At 38.7% G+C, this 23,222-nt stretch overlaps 1 protein-coding gene across 1 annotated transcript in view; it reads right to left on the bottom strand.

The window, feature by feature from the left end:
- Positions 1 to 20,350, bottom strand: part of FER (FER tyrosine kinase) — a 313,312-nt gene extending 292,962 nt beyond the window's left edge. The window contains exons 1-2 of the mRNA XM_087815481.1: positions 20,291 to 20,350; positions 4,267 to 4,412 (exon numbers count right to left, since the gene is read on the bottom strand). The gene's annotated coding sequence lies outside the window, so the exon portion shown is untranslated. The remainder of the gene's footprint in view (positions 1 to 4,266; positions 4,413 to 20,290) is intronic.
- Between the last annotated feature and the right edge of the window lie 2,872 nt (positions 20,351 to 23,222).

Here is a 23,222-nt window from a genome sequence, read left to right as displayed (position 1 = left end):
CTACAGAGAAATGAAACTGGAAATCAGTCACAAAAAGAAAACTGAAAAATCACAAACATGTTCAGCACGCAACTGAACAAACAATAAGTCAAAAAAGGTATCGAAGGTAAAATCAAAAAATTCCTTCAAGACAAATGAACATGGAAATACAACATTCCAAAGTATATGGAATGCAGCAAAAGCAGTTCTAACTGGAAAGTTCATAGCCATACAGACAGGCCTACCTCGAGAAACAAGAAAAATCTCAAATAAACAATCTAACATTATACCTAAAGGAACTAGAAAAAGAACAAACAAAGCCCAAAGTTAGTAAACAGAAGGAAATAATAAAGATCAGAGCAAAAATAAATGAAATGGAGACTACAAAAACAATAGAAAAGATCAATGAAACTAACATGAGACCTGAAATCATAAAATTCCTAGAAGAAAACAAAAGCAGTAAACTCCTTGACATTGGTCTTATCAATGTTTTCTTTTTTTTTGGATATGACTCCAAAGGTGAGAGAAACAGAAGCAAAAATAAATAGGACTACATCAAACTAAAAAGCTTCTGCACAGTGAAGAAAACCATTAACACAATGAAAAGGCAACCAACTGAATGGGAGAAGATATTTACAAATCAGATAAGGGGTTAATATCCAAAGTATATAAAGAACTCACACAACTCAACAAAAATATAAACACCTGAATTTTAAAATGGGCAGAGAATCTAAATAGACACTTTTCCAAAGATGGCATACAGATGGCCAACAGGCAAGTGAAAAGATGTTCGACATCATTAATTATCTGGGTATTGCAAATCAAAACCACAATGATATATCACCTCGTAATGGTTAGAATGGCTATTCTCAAAAAGACAAGAAGTAACAACTGCTGGAGAGGATGTGAAGAAAAGGAATCCTCATATAATGTTGGTGGGAATGAAAACTGGTACAGACAGCTACTATGACAAATAGTATGGAGAGTACTAAAAAAAATTAAGAGAATAGCTACCACATGACCCAGCTACTCCACTTCTGGGTATTTATCCAAATAATACAAAAACACTAACTCAAAAAGATATATGCAATGAACAATAGATGTATTTGTTGCAGCACTATTTACAATAGCCAAGATGTGTGTGTGCGCGCACATGTGTGTGTGCATGCGTGCGTGCGTGCGTGTGTGTGTGTGTGTGTGTGTGTGTGTGTGTGTGATGGGATATTACTCAGCCATAAAAAAAGATGAAATCTTGTCATTTGCAACAACATGGATGGATGGACCTTGAGGGTATTACGTTAAATGTAATTAGTAAGATGAAGAAAGACAAATACTGGATGATTTCACTTATATGTAGAATCAAAAAATAAACTCAAAAAACAAAACAAAAACAAACTCATAAATACAGAGAACAAGCTGGTGGTTACCAGAAGGGGTAGGGGGTAGGGGGAGAGCAAAATGGGTGAAAAGGATCATTTAAATGCTGAAAGGTGTAAACTAGACTTAACAAAGGTGAACACTATGTGGTGTACACAAATATTGAATTATAATGTTGTACACCTGAAATATATATAATCTAGTATTCCAATTTTACCACAATAAAAAAATGTTGAAATGATGTTTTTTTAAAAAGCTTGGAATAAACCTCTAGAAACCTTGGAGAATGGAAGGAAAAAGCAAATTGCCAATCCATTTTGGATGAATAATGCTCCAAGAAACCATGCAATTCCCATGAGATATTAAGTATGTTCAAACTATATCTATTAAAAGAAAATATGGATCATGAAGAACAAAAAAATGAATTAACTGTTCAAACCTAATTGAATCCTGTATCCAAAAACTTTTAAAAAATTTTTAGAGAGAATTGGGGAGATCTGAATAAGGACCATTACATTAATTATATTATTAAACTAATGTTAATTTTCTTATATGTGATATTGATATTATGATCATGCAGGAAATAATGCACATTCTTAGGATGTGCATGCTAAGAAATTTATATCATGATCTGTTTAATACAGCTTCAAAAGGCTTTATAAATATATAAATATATATAAAATAATATGTAAATATATTTCTTTCCAAAGAGAAAAAATGTGGAAAAATATTAACAGTGACTGAAGACAGATGAAAGGTAATATTGGTGTTTATTGCCCTATATTTTCAATTTTCTATAGCACTGAACATTTTCAAAGTGAAATACTGAAGGGGTGGGAAGATAGAAAACATGAAAGGAGGCCAGCTTGACTGAAGTTTAAATAGTAAATGCCACACTAGTCTGAGCAAACATGAAAACCAGCTGCATGATCTTGGACAGATCAAAGAATCTTTCTAGATCTCAACTGAAAGAGAAGGAAGTGAATGATCTCTGAGGTACCTTCCATCTATAAAATTTTAGCCCATTATTCTACTACTTCTTTTCAGCTCTAAAAAGATAACCATATGCAAAGTGGAAAACCTCATCAAACTGTTGTCAGGGTAAAATAAAATCTTTTAAACAGCTAGCCAAGTCCCTATCACAAAGAATACAAATTCCTCTCTTTTGAAAAAATATCTTTAAAATTCTTCAGTGAAAAAATAAAATAAAGGTATAAGTCCTAATTAAACTTGAAAGAAATAAGTAGGACAGAATTGTAAAGATTTATTTTAGTATCTATTCAACTTCAGTTTAAACCTAAAATATCAATTCTAAAAGGCTGAATATAAATATGCTCTGATGAAGCTACAAACATAAGAATAAATGGACATCCTAAGAGTTTAGCCAAGCTGAATGCTTTCAAGTGAATTTAGTATGATATACATCTAATGGCATGATGCTCCAGAATCTGCAAAATGAAATAACGATAAAATCACATATCAGGCTCAGTGAGCGTGGCTCAGTGGTTGAGCATTGACCTATGAACCGGGAAGTCACGGTTCGATTCCTTGTCAGGGCACATGCCTGGGTTGTGGGCTCCGTCCCCAGCAGGAGGGATGCAGGAGGCAGCCAATCAATGACTCTCTCATTACTGATGTTTCTATCTCTCTCTCCCTCTCCCTTCTTCCATCTGAAATCAATAAATATATATATTTTTTAAAATCGTATATCAGAACTTTAAGTAACACTCTGGGAAGATTTCACACTGGCTTAAAATCTTAAAAGACTATTTTAAAAAGAGAGCATGGGGGGAAAAGGCTTACGATTCAATATAAAAGTATAGCAAATTATTTTCACTTCCAGAAAGATTCTGACGTGAAATGCAATTAAATTCATAATTATTTAAAAGTCATATAAATTAAATTGCAGAAAGAAAAGCAAAACAAAGTATTAACTAGTACACAGTACAAATTTGCCAGATTTTATTCCCAGCACTAACATTAATTTTAGCATTATAATGAATTTCCCTTTTAGTGACATAACCAATCCTTGATATAATAGGAAAGGCAGTTGTCTAAAAGGTTTCTGTACATAATGTTAGCATACCCAGTTGCTCAAAAAGCAAAAATCTTGGAATCATCTTTGAGTATGTTCTCTCTTTCCACATCCAAACTACCCACAAGTCACAAATTCTGACTCAAAAAAAATGCATCTCAAATCCATCCATCTCTCTCTTGTTGCTAGCATCTTATCTAGCCACCACTCTCTCACAACAGCTCCTAAAACTGCCTGCATTCACTTTCATCCCAGATAGTCCATTTCTTACACAGCAACTAATACTATTTAGAAAAAATATAACCTTCTTGCCAAACCGTTCAAAGCCCTGAATATTTCTACAACCTCTTCCTAGCTATCTTGGCCTCTCTAAATCAGCCATACCAAGGCTTTTTCTGTTCCTCAAGCTCACCAAAATCTTCCTTCCTTCAAAGTCTTTGTACCCACTATTCCCTCCTTTCTTTTACTTTCCCCTCAGCTCTATCAAATACAATTCATATATAACATAGGTAAGTTTACGTGTACAAAGTGATGATTCAACACATACTTGTATAGCAAAATGACTACCACAATGTTAGTTAACATCGCCATCACTCCATATAATTACAACTGTATATGTGTAGTGATAACATTTAATATCTACTTCGTTAAAAACTTTCAATGTATAATACAGTAGCACTGTAGTTAGTCAGCAGGCTGTACATTAGATCCCCAGATTTTATTTATCTTATAGCTGCTAGTTTGTACCTTTGACCAGCATCTCTTTCAAAACTTTCAAAGGTAAAAATAATTATTTTAGTAAATATTTAGTAATATAAAAATAAATATTTTACTTTTATTGTAGTGATTTACTAAAAAGAGTAATGTAATCCTACCTTACTACTATTCATTGCTGGTCACATCTGAGCTAAAGTAGCAGGTCCATGCCGACGGGTTTCGCATTAGGGATGAGGAAGACACTTGATAAAACTTTCAGTGAAGTCTCACAGGAATGACCATAGGTCCAGCCAGAAAACATGAGCTGCAAGAAGAAATTCAAAGAGTCAGAACTGTACACTCCAGAGAAAAAGATTAAAATGTATACATGGAGTATAGTAGGCTACTACAGGAAATCAACTGCAGCAGTGCCTCACATTCACCACATTAAAAATAATAACACTATTCGTTACTGCTTACTCTCTCCCCTTTCTTTCCACAAGTTTCCCAATGAGTAACTCACCTTACCTTCACTTCTAACCTAGCCCCTTAGTTTTGAATAGGTAATTCATGTTTTTCTCCATTTTTCACAGCATAAAACTAATTTCAAGTTTGAAGCACATCAGAAGAAGAAACTACACTTGTTAAAATATTACTACAGCCTAAAGAAGTAATTAACTATGTAAGAAAACTGTTGCCAAAGGCCGGGAAGGTTTGGGAAGGATTCTCTGGGCACACACATACTTTCTCTAACATACTTTAGTATGACACTTGTATTGGCGGGCTATTCTCTCAACCCTTGAAAATAGAACCTCTTTTTTTTTTAATCTTCATCCGAGGAAATGTTTATTGATATTAGAGAGCAAGGAAAGGAGAGAGAGAGACAGGGAGAGACATTGATGTGAAAGAGAAACATTGATCAGTTGCCTCCTATAGGCGCCCCAACTGGGGATCGAACCTGAAACCTAGGTATGTGCCGTGACTGGAATCAAACCCACAACCTTTTAATGTGTAGATGATGCTCCAACCAACTGAGCAACCCAGCCAGGGCTGAAACTAGAAATTCTAAGATGTTTATGGGTCACTGGCTCTCTTATCACTGATGTCAATATATGCAGATTATAGCCCTGTCACTGTTTCTCATTTTTTGCCTCACACCCTCATATTTCTAGTCCCAAGTTCTTGGTTTATACTCAGCTCTCCCCTTCTTTCAAGCTCCTCATTTTTGCTTGCCTATTCTGTTTCCTGTCATCTCCCTTACTTCCTTGACTTTCATACAAAGCAGAGGACGTTTCATTGATGTTACCAATAAGATCACTCCTTTCCTTCTGGCCAGGAAACTGACCAAACACAGGAATACCTTCCAAGTCTCCTCCTCTTCCAAGCTTTTGACCCATTTTCAAAGGGTTCCTCCTTTGCCTCCCAGACAAGCATTTTCTTCCAGATTTATTCTCTTCCAGATTTGGCAAGGTTCTCAATGTTAGAACTGGGTGGAAATCTAATCTGCATATAATGAAAGTGTTATTAATCCCTCTACTTCAGCTAAGCTGTGATATGATCGAAGACAAGGATTGTTACCTCTTTTTTTTAATTTACTTTTATTGTTGAAAGTATTACAGATGTCCCCCCTTTCACCCCTTTCACCCCGCTTCCCCCCTCCAGGTCTTAGCCAGCATCCTACATAATACATGGAACAATGCAGCCCCCAAACAAGTGACTACTGAATGAATAAAATTCCAAGGCGAATTACAGCTTCCTCCAATTTGTACACTTTGGAGTAAAGTAAGGCTTTGACAGGAGTTTTCGTATTAAATGATAAAATTCATGACTAAAATGATATTTAAATACAAAAAAATTTAATCATGACTTCTCATTCATACTGCTTTCAAAAGAGTATCTTCAATTGAATCTCCAGAAATAGTAAATAGTATTACTTATAAAGATTTCCAAGGAACAAAATATAGTGTGTACCTTAATGTACATGTTACATATGTTACCTTATTACACTCTAAAGACAGATCCCCCCAAAGTTACTGGGCAATCCACTTAATTTGAAAATTTTTGGCCTTTCTTCTCTATAAGCAAAGATAGTTCAGAGTTATCTAGAATTCCATATTCTGGTCTCTCACTGTGATACAGAAACAGCTATTTTCAAAGACCTAAAAACAAGAAAGAAAGCTATTCAACTGGCATTCCCTGCCCAACATTCAGCATTGTCAAATGTCTTGTTCAAGAAAGCTAGTCAGAGCTCCCATATGTTATGTATCATTCTCCAACTCAAGTCTTTTCTATACTTTTTATCTTTCAATGAAAAAAACAGTATCTTTCCACTAGATATTGAAATAATTGTGGTTAAAAATAAGTAACAACCTCCTTGGTAGAATCTCTAAATGAAACATTTCTTTGTTCAACCTACTGTAAGCCTATGATTAAAAATGATAGTCCTTTTAATACTTCAAAAGTATTATTATCCTTATAAAAACTCAACAAAGGCTTTCTACAGACGAATTAAAAATGTATAATAATGACTTTCTGGTACCCCTTAATCTTGCCCACCAACTTCCCCATCTACACAGGCTGCCATCTCTAACTCACGCTCATAGCCAAATATAGTTCCTATTCCTTAATTGTGCTTCCCCTACAACTACAACTAGAGTGAAGCAAGAGAGGTAACTAGAGTGCAAAATTTATGGAGACATTCACTCTCGAGGTCATGCACGTCCACTCTGCAGCTGCAAGACCCTAAAAGTGAGCACAGTCCTATTTTGTGTCCTAGGCATCTCTCATGTCTCACCCTAGTCCTGACCCTACTTCTCTGTCCCACCTCTACTCCTCTTACTTCTCTAATAAGTAACAAGCCAAAAGCTAATTCTGACCAATCAAATATCTAAAATTAAGCAATGAATTTAAATATAATTTTGCACTCATTTAAAATTATGTTTTCAAATAAAATCTCTTGTTCACAATGTGATGTTAGGTGAAAAAGAGATGAGGCAGGAATGCCTATATACAATAAGATTTTGGTGGGGGGTTTTTTCAAATGAGCGTGAGTTACATGTGCATGTAAGTAAAAGACATGTTATTTTTTACTCCCCTTCTTTTGGTGGCAGCATCTCAATTTTTTCTGTTGAACTCTCCTTCCCTTATTCTCAATCCATTAGTGCCATGTGGCACTAATCATTCCCACTCTCAAGTTTCTGGAATGAGCGCAAAGTTCCTGAAATATGTGCATGACCCAGGTATGGACAATCAGCATATTCCCTCCCCCAAGCAGTAGCTCAGGAATGGGTATGTAACCCAAGAGGACTGATAAAACTCAATTCTGCAAGAACTAATGGGGAAGCTATCTTTCAGCTGAGGTTGCTAAACTGAAAGAACATGATAAGTATCTACTTCACAGTAAGCCAACCAGAAAAAAAGAATTGCTAAGAGATGGAAAGAGATAGGAAGAACACTCTGAAAACATTTTGCCCCTAGATCTAATCACATCTGAGTTCAGGGGAGTTCAGGTGTTAACAGATATACCTGCTACATCTTAGAATTACTGTTGGGAAACAATTCTCTCTGGATTTATCACATTCCTGCACAATCAGAGCCTTCTTAGCAAAAGGTACTACAAGGATATTTGCATGACAGACAGACAGTTTTGGAAACTAGAGACAGTGTCTCCCTACAGATGGAGACTTCCAATGAGCTTTGGAGAAATAAAGCCCTCTCCTTCCCTTCCCTGGAAGACATTCACCTATATTATTTTATTAACTTATGTTTACTATGTTACTTTATATTTTTATTTATATTTACTTATATTCTAGTATAATAAACCTAAAGACACTTTCCCTTTCTCCCCTGGAGAAATTTGCTTAATGAGTAATCTCTCTCCCTCTGCAGGATATTCTCTTCCCATCAGTACATGAGGCAATAAATTATTTTTTCTTATTTATTAATTCATTCAAGAAATATTCGCTAAGAGCCTACTAAGCTATGTGCCATGCATTTTCCTACACAGCAAAATAGATGAAAATTATTGCCCTCATCACAATTACATTCTAGAGAGAGGAAACAAAATACAAAATAAATCAGTAAAATGCACAGTACTGAGTGGTAATAAGTGTTATAAAGAGAGAAAAGGCATATATGCATGACCTATGGACACAGACAATAGTGTGGAAAAGACCTGGGGGGCAGGGTTGCTGGGTGGAGGGGATCAATGGGGGCGGGGGTGGGGGCATCTGCAATACTTTCAACAATAAAGAAAAAATAAATAATAAAAAAAGAAAAAGAAAAAGAAAAAGCAGGAGAAGGTAACAAGAAGTGTGGGGGAGGTAGGAGATTTCAAATGTATGTAAGGTGATTAAAGACTTTACAGGTGAAGTAGTATTTGAGCAAGGACCTAAAGCAGATAAGGAAGGAAGTTATGTGGATACCTGGAGAGGAGCATTCCAGGCAAGAACAGTTAGTGCAAAGCACCTATTTAAGAAAGAGCAAGGAGGCCTGTGGGGAGTGAATGGTAGAGACAAGAAGAAAAATCTTCTGAGAAAGATCTTACATGAGGGAGGGAGAGCAGGACCACAAAACTAGTTCATTTGAGGAACTTGAGCTTGTACTCTGAGTACATGGGAAGCTACTGAAACATTCTGAGCAAAGAAGTGACGTGATCTCTTTTCAAAAGGATAACACTAATATTCTGAAGTTAATATTCTGAGAGCAACAGTAGTAGCAGGGAGACTTCTTAGGAGTTACATAGAAGGATAGAAAGAATGGTATTGAACCAGAATGACCCTAAAAGAGGTGGTGAGAACTGGCAGATTCAGATTTATTTTGAAGCCAAAGGAATATGCTGAAAGACTGTGTGAGGGAAGTAAAAGAAAGAGTCAAGAATAACTTCAAGTTTTGGGGACTGAGCAAAAACAAGGGAAGTGCTGCCACTTACAGAGATGGGAAGGATTAATTGTAAAAGGAAGGGAATCTGGTAACCCTCTATTGTAATGTGAGAAGTCAGCAATCCTTAAGCAAAGAGAGCTGGTAAACTGCCAACTCTTGTAAGTAGGGCTGTGTGCCTACTAAGGATGGAACTATACAGTACTTAGTAAAAATGTTAGGATGCTGGTATATTGCCTACTATATAGCAGTCTCCAAAAGTCCTTCAAAAAAAGAAGCATACTTTGAGTGGTGGTAATAAAAGAAGAATCTTTTCAGTTTTTCATTACAAATCCAAAATGGCTCATATTGCAGCTTACAAGGTTGAAAATCAAGTATCCCTAAACTAAAATGAGACCCTTAACCACACAAAGAGAAAACAAAAAATGAGAAAAGCCTAATGCTCCAGGCTCCTGCCCACACATTCTAGCAAAGAAGATATTTACCCATTATAAAGAACCCTGTACTATGAAACAGCCTGGGAGCAGGAACAAATTAGCTGTGCGTTGTTACCTCAAGAAGTTGCTCTGAAAGGCCTAGAGACAGAAGCCAAGAAGGAAATTGAGATGACTAGGATTGCACGGTTTCTCAACCTCAGTACTACTGACATTTTGAACTAGAAAACTCTGTTGGGGTGGGGCAGCGGGGACTGTCCTGTAGGGTGCTTAAGAGTATCTTTGGGCTCTACCTACTAGATGCTAACAACACCTGCCTACTCAGCCCCAACCCCACACTGTGACAACAAAAATGTCTCCAGACATTGCCAAACATCCCCTGAAATATAAATTTCCCCCTGTTGGAGAACCACTGGATTAGGGAGATGGGCAAAGTTGTTCAGAGACATACCAGACAATGGTTTGATTCAGGACTAGCATTTGGGCTTTGGGTACTTGGGAGAAGTTGATCAAATGCAAAGAAACAAAATAAAATATACTTAGTTTTTAAAAGTTGTATTGCCTAAGAAACTCCCAACAAAGATCTGTTACTGCTGAATTCATTAGATGGTTCCCAGGGACTTGAGTCTCTCATCAACAGAAAATAGACTATTGAAGCAGTGCAGTCCCCATTAAGGGAATCCTTCTCAACACTCATCTTGGCTGTGACCAGGGATAAAAAGAATAAAGATATTCCCAGGATGAACCAGTGATGGCCATACTGGATAATCAAAAATCTTATTCCACTGCCAGGGCAAAGAGATCTTGCCATTCTTGTCAAATGAAATGTGTATATATCATGGATTAGAAAAACCTCTGTAGGTTGTTTCTCCTTTTTCTCTTTTCTAATTGAGAATTTTTACTGTCTGTATGCTATTTTCCTTCTATCACTGAATACTGGCTTTATTAAAATTAGTTATATTTATCATTTAACCATAAGTTCCTAGATCCTCAGCCTATCTATTCAAGCAGAACTAAGAGAATTTCCCAGAGATCCTAGATTTAAAGTTAGATACAGCAATTAAACAAGTCTTGGAGTTGTCTTCCTTTGTTGGGGGGCAGGTGATAAATGCCTCAGAAGTTTTAAGTCGCCCAGCTGGGCGTGGCTCAGTGGTTGAGCATCAACCTAGGATCCAGGAGATTGTGGTTTGATTCCCGGTCAGGGCACATGCCCGGGTTGCGGGCTCGATCCCCAGTCAGGGGCCTGCAGGAGGCAGCTGATCAATGACTGTCTCATCATTGATGTTTCTATCTCTCTCTCTCCCTCTCCCTTCCTCTCTCTGAAATCAATAAAGATATTTTTTAAAAATAATAGTAAGCTTTAAGTCAAAGATTTGCACTATGTTAAGTGAGGGCATTTTTTTCAAGGGTGCAAATGTATGTAATGGAGGACATGTATGTGCATTGGGAGGATTTATAGTGAATATCTTTTGGTTATATTGCCCAGAGCATACTGCCCCTTCCCATGGCCATAGTACCTTCTGTTTCTTTCAGTGACCCACCCACCCTGACTGTCAGTCCATGTGGTTCAGACCATGTGGCTGACCACAGTTTCTATTCCCTGTTCCAACAGTTAGCACCTGGTTCAGATCTGGCCTGTCATCATATCTTATCTCCCTGACCACAGGACCAATCAATGGTGGCAATATAACCCAATTTATTTAATGAGATATAATCCCGGGACTAAGCTAAAATGAGTAAGAGAAGCTCTTATTATGTTGGGCTTGCTGAACTGAAAGAATGTTAGCCTGGAGCCATCAGAGAGGTGCACATGGAGAAAGCTTATCTGAAAGTATATCTAACACAAGGGAAAGCCACTGGGAATGTCCTGAGGCCATGTCTGAGCCCACCGAATCCATCTGTACCTGAAGAAAGTACATTCCTGTGCACCCCAGTGCCCTAAACTAGTATGAGTAGGGTTTTGATCTCATACAACTGATGAAATTTAAAAATCTAATATTATTACCAGTTATCAGATGAAACTGATAGCAGTTTTCAAATGGAAAAACTGAAGTCATAAGAATTGAATTATTTGCCTAAATTTATACAATTACTGGTGGCACAGTTTCAACCCTAGCCAGGTCTGGTTCTGATATCCATGCTCTTTCCAATACATCATACTCTAAGAAAAAAATCTGAAACTCCTCTATGCTTTATAATCATTTGTAACCATAAGGTAAGTCCTTACATTGAGTGAGTACTCTATTAACATTTGTTGAATGACCAAAAAAGGAAGAATCATGTGTCTTCTTGCTCTGTCCCATTCCTGCAACACTCGCCTCCTGTGTGACACAGAGCATTTCTGCGTTATTTTTAGAACGTAGGTTGCCTCAAGGACATGCCTAATTCTTTACCATCTTATCTTCTTTCAAAAACTATGATATTACTGTATATAATAGCACATTTCCCTAACTAAGCTAAGTCACTTCAATCACAGAATGCCAGTTCCAGTCACAGGGTAAATCAAGATCCAAAATACAAACAGGAATCAGAACCTTAGAAGGAGGCCATGACCAAAGTCTAGCTACTATTCTGTTATAATTAATTGTCAAACTCAGAAAAGGACACCTATATCATCCTGTGACATATTGCTTATGTTAACATTTTAAGATATTTGTAACAACTACATTAACTTCTAGAAAGTATCAGCTATCTATAAACAGTCAAAACTCTTTCCAATATTACTGTTGAGGGTGAGAGAGAAGGGAAGGGAAAGCAGATTTATGAATAAAATATCCATGACATTTTCAAGAAATCCATCTAAAAATAATGCATATTTTTGTCAGAGCTAGAACACTCAATAACAATGTTTCACAAGTCAACTTCTGTTCCTCTAGAAGGTGTGGTGGACTGGTTCACATCCAGATCAAAGACACTGGATTCAACATTCCTTTTTTAAGCTTACTCAAAAATGTCTATTTTCTGGCTAAGATCCACTTTCTTAGGCCTCTTTACTTTTTCCTCACTTCTAGCAGCTGGCTTTCTTAACAGGAAAATATTTTACAAAGAAACAACATATAAATCACTTAACAAGAGTTATAATATAGGACAACCTCAAACAGAGAACAAGCCAAGATAAGATGCGGACATTGGGCAGTTAGCTAAGGTCATGCACATCTTAGGGTTTCACTTCCAGGAACAGGAATTCACTTCAGCAAAACTGCAAATATTTCAACATGGACCTTTAGAGTCACTCCCAAACAATTAACACTGATGTTAAATCCAGGACTGCTAATTGGTCCCTGTATTTAGACACTTACCATTTGTATTCATTTCAGGTTTAGCATATGAAATACCTAAATTCAAATCCTGAGTCTCCTTGAATCAATAGTGTGGCCTGAAATTGGTTCCAGATCACAAAAAGAAAACATGTACAAGCTATCCAATTTACAGTGTTTTCATAAAAACAAAAACAAATGCACAAAAGGTGCCTAGAACTTTTAGTAAGCACTAAACAAAAACTAAAGCCCCTCCGCCATAACAATATCTGAATCCACATAATTTACTAAAAAAATGTTTACTGACAGAAACTATTTCTACCCTGGAGGTAAAATGTTGAGGAGGAATGACAAAAGGAATATATATAGACTAATAATTAAACAAATCTAATGTCATATATATATATATATATATATCAGTAAGAGAAAAATCAGCCTCATGCTTTGTAAAAAGTTCCTAGTATATATAAATCTACATAAAGATCCATATAATTTTCCAACATAACTATTTATAAGGAATTCGGATAGTGATCTAACTAGTTATTTATCATTAATAAATATCTGAGACAACTGCATTGTTTAGTTCCCTTTAATTATTCTACGACTGCATATTTACTCAACACATAGAAAGTAAAGAAGCCTGACGAAGCGATGGTAGTTAACCAGAATATATAAGTTTGGAGCACATTCAGAATGGATATGACAGTGACATGGAATGCACATGTGAAAGTGACTGGATCTCTGTCATTAGAAAGTCCACCATACAACATAGACTCTACAGTGAAACAAAAAGTTGATGCTTGAAAATGTTTTCTTTGATCCCAAGCAAAGCAAAATTTGCAAAACCTTAGTGAAAGTTGAAATGATTAACCTGTATAAGAGTGTATAGAAAGCATGTGATTCTGAAGGAAATATAATTCAAGAGAAAGGACACTGTATAAACCTTTTCATGAAGAGGTGGTGTGGCTGCCAGGGTGGCTACTGACCCAGTTGTTACCAAAACTGAATATTGGTAGAAGAGTCAGATGCATTTTACTTTGTATAATGTAAAATTAACAAAAGGGCCCCACCAACTGACAAAAGAAACTTGGAAAATCCTCCAAAGCTAAGCATTAAAGAGAGCAGAAGGGACACAAACTACAGAAGTCTCCAACCCCAAGAAGACAATACCCAAAAAACAGCAGCAAGGAGCAAGCCTTACAGTGATCAAGGACTTTGAACCAATGCTAGAAATACTCTTGTTCTGCAAACCCCATAAGAACCTTTGCATGTATACTAATGACATAATGCAAAGCCATCAGCCTTCATTTTGGAAGCCAAATATGGTTTAACAATTTTAATGACTCAAGTCCTAGTATAAAATTGTTAAGGGTCTGAAGGGTTCACTTAAAATTTTCAATTAAATTTGACTGTATTTTATAGAACTAGTTATGTCCTAGGTCCACAAAGGTTTCAAGAAATACCACTTGCTAATTCCAAGGGTCTAATGAACATTGTTTCTGTAAGTCTTCATTTCTAACTGAATATTATACGTACTACATTCACACAGGATGAGCTACTTAAAAGCAATCTCATTCACAGCGATGTAATTTTAAACATACTTTTCTGACTGAGCCAATGTAAAAAGCATCTTTACATATTAAATGCCTAGAATATAAATATTCTAGTACTGAGTTTCCCCTTCTTCTAAAACCATTTGTCCTACTATGGAAATACTTTTTCTGCAAATAAAATAACTTATACTAGAAAACTAATTTCAACTTTTCTATAATAACTAGTGTTATTTTACTTACAATAAAGACCATAGTACTGTTATTCAAATATTTTTAAATGTTTACCAGTTACTCTGATTTTGAAATGTAAGACTCTTTATTATCAATTAACATAAAATTAGTAATCTTTTCTTCTGTAGCATTACAATACTGATTTTTTTAAAAAATATATCTTTATTGATTTCAGAGAGGGGAAAGGAGGGGGAGAGAGAGAGAGAAACATCAATGATGAGAGAGGCACTGATCGGCTGCCTCCTGCACACCCCCGACTGGGGATGAGCCTTCAACCCGGGCATGTGCCCTGACTGGGAATGGAACCCCGATCGCCTGGATCCTAGGTTGATGCTCAACTGCTGAGCCATGCCCAGCCAGGGTACGATACTGATTTTAAAAAGTAAAAAGGCATTCATTTCAGAAAAATATGTAACTTAGTATCAACTGTAGTACTATAAAGTGTGTCTCAAGTATTTGCTTACTAATAATAGTTACACACTTTTTTTAATGACTCACTTTCATCAATAAATCAGAGTAGATTCAAGTTTATCCCTACGATGACGTAATTTTCAGTCACTTGTATTCTGGTATGCTTTCTTGAGCAAAAGAGAACAAGATGGAATTACAGAGAGCATGGCAGGGAACTACACATTAGTGTATGTCACACACATAAATATCTTTTACTGGATGGGAAAAAATATTGACAATCACTTACTTAGATTACCAAATCTTTGTCTTACTGCTAGATTAGGCAATGAGGACTATCTGGTTCAACTCCTAACTCCTCCTTCACTCAGTTCAGAGCCTGCTTCACAACACCCAATAACTACAGGTTGGTCTGTGCATTTAAATTGTCTGTTTTTAAAAATTAAAACCCACCCGGCCAGTCGTGGCTCACTGGTTGAGCATCAACCTATGATCCAGGAGATCGAGGTTTGATTCCCTATCAGGGCACAAGCCTGGGGTTGCAGGCTCGATTCCCAGCAGGGGGCGAGCAGGAGGCAGCCGATCAATGACTAGCTCAGCATTGACCTTTCTATCTCTCTCCCTCTCCCTTCAGCATTGATGTTTCTGTCTCTCTCCCTCTTCCTTCCTCTCTCTGAAATCAATAAAGATATTTTTTTTAAATAAATAAATAAAAGAATTAAAACCCTATACTCATAGAATACACATTTTGAAATATGGATATTTATAAAATATTGCTCCTTAAAAAATAATTATACATCAGCAGGAAGGCAGTAAACACTCAACTAAGAGTTTTATGTAACATTACATTTGAAAATACAGTTTAAGTTTTAAACAGATTAAGTAAATGTGGTTTAAGGTGAGGGAGGGGGAACGCTAGAGATCTAAGAAAGTAATATTTAGTTTTTCTGGACCACTTTTAAGCAAATATTTGCAGTTTAAATGAAAGAAATTTTGGGAAACCATCCAACAATAGATAATAATCTAAGGTGAAAGAAAAATAATTCAGGAATTCAGACCAACTAGACATATTTTGAGGTAAAAAGTATTTAAATTTCTGACTATACTGAGATAGAGTAATCAAAGAACTATGAAAGAATAGCAAGCTAATCAGAGATATTTCTAATTATATGCTGTCAATACAAATTCAAATGCCATTCAGTTTAAGTAAGCTTAATGTAATTATTTTCATTTCCTAAGTCCAAAATGTAGGGACTTTTAGAATGCTGGAATAAACACAGTAATACTAGGAGAGATAAAATTAAAACTATAATGTAAGGAACTTACACAATATGGAAGTTGAGGACTCCCTAGATTCAGGCATTTTACCTACATTGTCTCATTTCTTCTTCACAACTACCTTGTGAGTCAATTTAATCATCCCCATTTTACAGATGAGGAAACTGGTTTAAAGAGATTAAATAATTTGCCCAAATCCCCACAAAAGAAATTTGTGAAGCCCAGATTACCTGGCTCAAAAAAAAAAAAAAGAATCTTCTTTCACTACACGCTGTGATCTAGCAAGAAACACCTACATTTTTAATTAAAACCTTCTAAAGGAGGAGACAATATCAAGCTTATAGTAAGTGGTGATGATGTATAGACTAAAAATTAGTCATACTTTCATAAGTATATGTGAATGTTTAGGAAACAATTCCAAATCTTGCATGATATTAAAGTTTCAAAGCTGAATATGTAATATCCTAAAACTAAAGAAATCTGAAAATTTTTGTAGAAAGGCACTAATAAACTTCATCTTACCTAGCTTTTTTTAATTGCAAAGAAAAAATTTGAGAGGCCCCATACTGTGTCAGCCATAAAGCAGTTTCATATGTGTAACTAGGATTGTATTTATACTTATGAAATATAATAACATATATTATATGTAATAATATACAATATAATTGCTTGGGTCTGATTCTTTTGTTCTGACTCTGGCATGTCCTCTCTTTATTCCTTTCCATTCTTCTTCCAGGTCTTGGAGCCCTCTTCTAATTTAGGGTAACTGATCAGGAATTCCTGCAAGTTTAGATGCAAGCACAGACATACTGCAATGAAAACCATAAAATTGTAATGACTAGTAGAGTGCTACAGAAAAAACAAAAGTTTCAGTTATTTTCATTAACTATGATGGAATTATTGGTGACTTATCTTTTCTATAGTTTTACTAAACTGACTTTAAAGCATTTAACTTTTATAATAAAAATTACAAAGGAAGAAGGAAAGACAGGAATGCAGGAGTGGAAAACCTAGAGCTCAATTTAAAAACATCTAAGCATCTTATTCCTTCCAAAGTTCCAAAACTATGACCTGCTTGTTCCCTTTAATCTCTGTTATATGATACATTAATCACACATAAGCATGCCAAAGACAAATGAGATATAAAAAAATGGGTTCATCCAAAGATCTATAAATTCTGAGGCATAGCTCTCGTAGTATTTAAGAAATTAGTCATAAAAATGAGGTAAGTGTGAAAAACAGATTTGGGGTAAACTAAAACTGATAAACAGGATTCAAATACTTAAAGAGTGCAGGAACTTCCTAAGTATGGAAAAATTACAAATACAATAAACACATATGTGAACTTACAGCCATTTCTTATTCTTTTATTATAAGCTTCAGTTCTATATTAAAATATTCCTTTAGCAACACCATGAAACACCCAACAAAGTTTTGAGTCCTATCAAAATATAAATCTCTGTAGGTCATTACTTCATCTTCCATGAAATAGTTCTAACAAAAATTCACATTTGTAAGCTTTCTTTTCCATTACAAAAATACATTCTTATTCCAAAACAATGTATTTAAAGTGATCCAATTTATTATGTATGCATATTATACCAATGCATTGCATAAATGATAGTCCCTTGGACTTGTGTTCAAAAAGAGATGCTTATTTAAAAATCAAGTATAAAACTAGACTCTATTAACACAGGAGTCCAATTTTAAAACAAAACTTTTATTTGTATAACAAGTTCATTAGATTTTCATTTTTTTCTAATTACAAAATGCAATTTACTCATCTGGGCCTTTATTTACAAAGATGATGACGTACAAGATTGCTTTATAATAGTCTCATGGAATTAAATTGCTACAGGTTTTACAAACACTACTTCCATCTACAAATGGAAATAAGCAACTTACAATATTTTTGGTACAATATGTATTTACACTGTTTTTCCAACTTTATAATTTCAGTTCCTCTGTTCCTTATATTTATTATTTAACAACTGTCTTTAAAATGTTATTGCTGTGTAGGTAGTTGGGTAGTTACTGGACAATTCAAGTTTTCTGCAATGTTTTTTGAAATTTTTCATAGTGAAACACAGAGGGGGGAAAAAACAGCAAATTTGAAATGGTCACAGACCAGAGTTATAGTTACCTACCAGTTGAAGATGATCTGAAAGTGATTTTTCTACCAAAAGCCTGGACTATTTCTTCCAAACTACTGACATCAACCTTTGAAGTAGTGCAGAAGCTGCATTAACTGTACCCTACATGATTTTACATGGTTTATGTTTAATGCTGCCAACCATCAGTGTGGAACAGAAACAGACACCAAAAGATTTTTCATGGAAGAAAACAGAAAACGTTTCCACATTCACGGAAGAAAACAGAAAACGTTTCCACATTCATGGAAGAAAACAGAGAACGTTTCCACGGATGCTTATGTACTCTCAACACATTCCCACTACCTTTGGAGACATAGTTCCCTTGGCTCAAGAATACTAGCAGAAAAGTATTCCTGGATTACAAAGATATAGTCAGCCTTCCTTTGCATTGACTGACAAACTGTGGCTCTTCACAAATGTCTCTCTTAATACCATGTAGATATACCAGGACTACAACACTGCATTAGTGAAATAATTATATTTTGCCACCGTGGTTTTTTTTTTTAATCCTGTTCCCATTCCATAGGTTGAAATGCATTTTCTAGTCTTTAATTACTAAAATAGTTTGTCTATTCTTGTTGATTTTTATGTTATACTTTTATATACAGTGACTCCATATGAGAAAAGTTTTATTTTTAAATACCTGGAGAAAAAATACAGCAGTTGGTGTCAAAGTGACAGGGGGACCATTATGATTATATGCAGCTGCTTACCAATTTAAAAGATTGAGGCTTCCTTTTAACCATAAAGCAAATGAAAATCAAAGGTTACAAGCCTTAACAAATTTTTATTTATTTTTTATATTTTTTCCCATTGATTTTTTTTAAAGAGTGTGGAGGGGAGGAAGGAGGAGAGAGAGAGACAGAGACAGAGAGAGAGAGAGAGAAAGAGAGAGAGAAACATCAACGTGAGAGAGACGTATGGTTCCCTCCACGTGCACCTGGGCACGGCCGGGGATCACACCTGCAACTGAGGTATGTGCCCTTGACCAGGAACAGAACCCGCGACCCTTTGGTCAGCAGGCGCACGCTCTAACCACTGAGCAAACCGGCCAGGGCGCCTTATTAAATTTTTAGATTTGGGATTGCACAGCACTAGATAACATCACAAATGTACAAAGCAAAAAGCCACAATTTCACAGTTAATTCCTTATCACTTGTGCATGCCATACCCCGGTCAGGCGGTACGAATACCAACCCAAATAGCGCGTTTAAGAAAGATGATATTAAGGGAATGCCAATGGCGCAGAGCTGACCCCAAGGTGCCTCCCGGCACACCCTCAACCCTAAGTGACCAGGACAGAACAGAGCAGCAATTGCCGGGCTGCAGGAGCTTCACACTTATCTTGACTGTCTCCTCGGAGTCACCTCTGGCCCAGAAAAGACCAGGGACGGAAGGCGAGGGACAAAAGCGGGAGGAGAGGGGGAAGACTGGGGTCGTCCTGCGGCGGGGTGTCAAGGGGCGCTAGGACGGAATTGGGGAGTACCTAGGGGTTGGGGGGGGTCGGGTGGACGCCACAGCTGGAGGGCCGCGCCAGGAGAGGAGCACGCCAAGAAAAGGGGGTGCGGGCGTGATGGGCGGTGCCTACGGCCCCTCCTTCCACCTCCCCACACCCCGCAGCCCCCCGACCCGGCGACGGGGCGGGGCCGTGGCGCCCGCCTCAGCCCTTTCGCGGCGGCACCCGCCCCCTCAGCCTCCGGTCCCGGGTCGGTGGGAGGGGCGGGCCTGGCGGGGCCGGGTGGGCGGCCCGGCCCAAAACCCGACCGGGACCGCTCCGCCGCGGGCGTCGGGCGAGCGGGAGAGTGCGCAGCCTGGGGCGGGCGCGGTGGGGGCGGCTGAGGGCGGAGGAAGAGCGCTCGGCGAAGCCGCCGCAGCCGGGGCTGAGTCCCAGGCACCCCTCTGCGGGCAGGGAGCGTACCCCCGTTCTCCGCCGGCCTTCCCGCCTCTCCCCCCTCCCTCGGCGTTGCCCCGGGCAACAGCGCCCGCCGCCGGCGGCGCGAAACTCACTTACCTAGAACCTGACAAGCAGGAGCCCCTCAGACACGGGAGCCAGTCACCACCCCGCGTCACGGGGGCCGCCACAGCCAATGGGCGCCGCTGTCACGAGCCTCTGCGGCCAATCCAGCTGCACTCCGGTCTCCGGGCACCCTGGAGGCCTCAGCCAATGGGCACGAGCGGAAGGCGGTGCTGCCGGCAGACCCCCAACCCCCTCCTCCACCACCTCCCAGGAGGCGGGGCGCGGCCGGTTGGCCCCGGCCCCGGAGGGTGGGACTCGGGCTGGAGGCCGGGTGGGCGTGCGCGGAGCCTGGCAGCGGGCGCGGCCCGGGAGGTGTGGAGCTGCGGCCGCCGCCCTCCGGGCCCGCTCCCGGCTTGGGCGGGGTCCCCAGGTCCTGCTGTTTGCGCTGCTCTCCCGGCCCCCGCAGCCCGCTTCTCTAGCGGGTGTCCCGGGCTGGCGGCTGGGAGCGAGGGCGGGATGCGCCGGAGGCGGGCGGCGGCGTCACAGGAAACTTTGGGAGACTCGCTGGCCGGGAAGTGGCCGGGCCGGGCGTGATAAGCTGGGGCCGCCTGGAAGGGACTGCCCGGCCCTCCGAGCCGGAAAGGAATTCGGGGGGGGGGGGGGGGGGAGGCGGGATCGAAATGCGAAGTGCGCCTGCCGGTCGTCCCGGGAGCTGAAATCTCCGAGAACCGAGGCTGCTTTGGAACGCGGACCCCGACCCCAAGATACGCCTTTTTCACCCTCAAAACCACTTATTCTTGCACATTTTACTTGCAACAATTGTAACTTTAGTATGGTTTTCTGCTCCTTCAATGGACTGTGAGTGCCTTAAAGGCAGGAACTACGTCTTTCTCATCTCCGTGATTCCCGTGCCTGAGACAATAAAAAGGCTGGAATTGTGATAGGTGCTATTTAATGTAAAAGCCTCCTGTAGCCCGGCCAGCGCCCGAGGATCCAGGAGATTGCGGTTGGATTCCCGGTCGGGGCACATGCCGGGGTTGCGGGCTCCATCCCCAGCAGGGGGCGTGCAGGAGGCAGTGGGTCAATGACTCTCATCATTGATGTTTTTTTCTCTCTCTTTCCTCCCTTCCTCTGAAATGAATAAAAATATAATTTTTTTAAAAAAGCATCCTATAAGTGGTCCTTATAATAAAAGCCCTTACCTCTCCCAGAGCCTAGCATGCGTGAAGAACCCACACTGGTTTGCTCTTCCAGCGAGACTGAAGCGTCCTTCGTCAAGAGAACTCGGTGGAAAGTGAGTAACGTGGGCTAAAAGTGATACCTAGGCGACCGGTCACTGTATGACAGGCATTAGTCACTATTCCAGGGTGTGTTCCTGGAACCGACCTTTTAAGGCCTTGTATCACGTACTTGGGTTGGACCACATTCTTTACCCGGAGCAAATCTGACTTCAGTCACCCTCATCTCCACACTACAGCCCTTTACAACTTTTATGTGGGAGCCAAAGAAGAGGGGTGAATATTTCTTTCTAAGCAGGGTTATTTGCTTGACCACAGTGAAAGCCCTACACACAGAAAAACATGAATTTTTAATTGGACTTCTCTTGTCTACTGTTTCAAAGTCAACCCAAAACATCTTGTAAAGACAAATCACATTTTAAAATAAGAGACTTAATTCCCCCCATTGAAAATGAAGAGCCCTAGCCGGTTTGGCCAGTGGTTAGAGCGTCCGCCCTGAGACTGAATGGTCCCGGGGTTGGATTCCTGCCAAGGACAGGTACCTGGGTTTCAGGCTGCATCCCCCTGCCTGGCCCGCCGGTGCGGGCAATCGATGTGTCTCCCTCACATCAATGTTTCTCTCTGTCTCCCTTCCACTCTCTGAAAAGCAATGGAAAAAAATATCCTCGGGAGGGAATTTAAAAATTAATTAATTACTAATTAATTAATTAAATTTTAAAAATGGAGAAAGAGGTTTTTCTTCTCAGATCATTTACCTTAGACAACTTGTAATTGTTGAGTACTTTTTCATCTCTTTGAAATGAAGATAAATCTTTCTTATTACTAATTAGGTCTTCCATCAGCTTTACTTCCCAGGAATGTCCTTCTCAGAGACCTGGGAGCTGCCTCTGACATGCAAATATTAAGAGAGATATTGCCCAGGAATAGATAAAGCAAGGTCGTATATATACAGTAGAATATTATTCAGTCTTCAAAAAAGGAGGAAATCTTGCCAATTAGGACAACATGAATGGACCTTAAGGTCATTATGCTAAGTGATATAAGTCAAAAAGAAATAAAAATACCATATGTTCTCACTTACGTGTGGATTTTTTGAAAATCTTCACTCTAGGGTATGTCTTCATTGATTTTAGACAGAGAGAAAGGGAGAGGGAGAGAGAGAGAGAGAAACATTGATGTGAGAGGAAAACATGGATTGGTTGCCTCTCATACTCGCCCCAACCAGGACCGAACCTGCAACCTAGGTATGTGCCCCGGTTGAGACTTGAACTCGAGACCTTTCAGTGTACAGGATGACACTTCAACCAACTGAGCATCACCAGCCAGAGTTGTATGTGGAATTTTTTTTTTAAAAAAAAAAAAGCTCATAGATACAGAGAAGAGATTGGTGGTTTCTGGGGGAGTAAGGGTTGAAATGGGTAGAGGGGGTCAAAAGGTACAGACTTCCAGTTACAAAATAAATTAGTCATGGGGATATAATGCATAGCATAGTGACTATTGCATATTTGAAAGTTGCTAAGAGTAAATCTTGAGCCCTCATCACAAGTTAAAAAAATATTTTGTAACCATGTGATGGGTGTTAATTAGATGTATTGTGGTTATTATTTCACAATATATACAAATATCAAATGCTGTACACCTGAAACTAATGTTATATGAAGATTATAATTCCATAAAATAGGAGAGAGACAGAGGGAGGGAAATAGCACCCCTATCTCCCAGCTTCTATGGGAGAGAAGCCTAACTTG

This window comes from Miniopterus natalensis, chromosome 3 (assembly GCF_054644295.1).
Source record: "Miniopterus natalensis isolate mMinNat1 chromosome 3, mMinNat1.hap1, whole genome shotgun sequence".
In the NCBI taxonomy this organism is placed as follows: domain Eukaryota; kingdom Metazoa; phylum Chordata; class Mammalia; order Chiroptera; family Miniopteridae; genus Miniopterus; species Miniopterus natalensis.
This window is presented reverse-complemented; position numbering and strand designations above follow the sequence as displayed.